Source organism: Oncorhynchus keta, chromosome 18 (genome assembly GCF_023373465.1).
Source record: "Oncorhynchus keta strain PuntledgeMale-10-30-2019 chromosome 18, Oket_V2, whole genome shotgun sequence".
Classification (NCBI taxonomy): domain Eukaryota; kingdom Metazoa; phylum Chordata; class Actinopteri; order Salmoniformes; family Salmonidae; genus Oncorhynchus; species Oncorhynchus keta.
The window spans coordinates 5,950,518-5,952,301 of NC_068438.1; the positions used below are offsets into that span (position 1 = coordinate 5,950,518).

Here is a 1,784-nt window from a genome sequence, read left to right on the forward strand (position 1 = left end):
TGCGGAATATGAAGTGATCTAATTATTGGATTGTTACTGGATTGTTGATATGAATGAGTGATCCACACGTCATGGGATGGCAGAAAGAAGTGGCCACCTGGGGAGCACTGGTGCCCATCCTCCACCACACTGTGTAAGGTCTGGTTACACCATAGCACCCCATGGTCCTCTATACCATATGGCAGGGTTCCCTAAACTGGTGGCCAGTGGGCTGAATTTGGCCTCCGGGTGGTTTTATTTGGCCCCCATGTTTTGTTTTCATTGTTGGACATTGAAGAACACCAGGATATCAGCCCCTAGTGATTTTCATTTGGGATATCTGTTCCCAAGTATTTCCACACATAATAGAGAGACACATAATTATATACAAAAGGAAGGTTTGACATTTGTATGTTTTAATCAAATATTATATCTGTTTGGGCTTCTTGCAGCCAATTTGCAGTCTACAAATGATTTGCAATTATGTTCTGGCCCCCCGACCATCCGCTCAAGAACAAAATCAGTCCACGGTTGAATCTCGTTGATGATCCTTGCCATACGGAGTTGTAGCGCGGCACTGGGAGAGAGACACACGCCAGTCAGCAGGGTGTCAGCACACACACAGCATGAATAACAGACAGACAACTTTTATGCACTCACTAACCTTAGCATGCACATACACAAAATGTATACCCAATTACACAAGAAAGTTCACATGATAGAAAAGAGATTCTAACTTTCTTACCTGTGCACACATCCTCTACCAACAGAGTGCCAAGCGATAGAAAAGACACGAAAGAGAGCTCTAGTTGTCCTTCGTCTGACGCACACTCACACAAAAGAGGAGCTCCTCCATTGTTAACTGGTTGCAGGGCGGGGCTTACAGTACTAACTGTGCAGCTGAAAATGACAATACAGTATATAGCTGAAGTAAAGCAAACACCACTATAAATAGCCATTGTTACTGGTAAACCACGGGGCAGATTTTCTCCCAGATAGACTTTTAGATCAAGCAGCACTCTAGAAAATTGGCCTTGAGTATAGGACACCCACTTCCAGTATTGTGTTCGAGACCACCTAAAGCGAGACCGATTCAAGACCAAGTCCGGAGAGAATCCAGTCCGAGTCAAGACCAAGACCGGAGGGGGGACAAGACTGAGTCAAGACTGAGACTAGGAGGGGGACGGAGAAGTCAGAGACCGAGACCAGAAAAATTAGATTCCAATTCAAGACCATGACTGTAATTTTTCCGTCACCATAATAAGAGTTCAAACTGTACAGAATTTCTGTGTTCATATTCCAGAAGAACATATGGATTCTTTCGTCATTCCGAATGGTGAAAAATGCTTGTTGTGGGCAAATAGAGCCACTCTACACATTTTTACTAACCCAAACATAATGGGGAACAATGAGGGCCTTCTACGCTTTCAGAGAAAGCATCTTTATGATCTCTAGTGAGCCATATCTCAGGATAAGTCATATTTTGTCTGTCTGGGTAGTGGTTTTCTGTAATATTATCACAAAAGCCTGACTACATGTTTTGTTGCAATCTGTAATTGGTGCATCCATTTTTGGACTTCTAAATGAATTACAGTGCCTAGCGAAAGTATTCGGCCCCCTTGAACTTTGCGACCTTTTGCCACATTTCTGGCATCAAACATAAAGATATAAAACTGTATTTTTTTGTGAAGAATCAACAACAAGTGGGACACAATCATGAAGTGGAACGACATTTATTGGATATTTCAAACTTTTTTAACAAATCAAAAACTGAAAAATTGGGCGTGCAAAATTATTCAAAATTA

At 42.0% G+C, this 1,784-nt stretch overlaps 1 long non-coding RNA gene across 1 annotated transcript; it reads right to left on the reverse strand.

The window, feature by feature from the left end:
- Window positions 1-373: 373 nt before the first annotated feature.
- LOC118396926 (uncharacterized) lies at window positions 374-1,403 on the reverse strand. Its single transcript, XR_004828283.2, has 2 exons — window positions 725-1,403; window positions 374-556 (listed from the first exon to the last, which is right to left on the reverse strand). It is a non-coding gene; the product is annotated as an uncharacterized LOC118396926 (long non-coding RNA).
- Window positions 1,404-1,784: the final 381 nt, after the last annotated feature.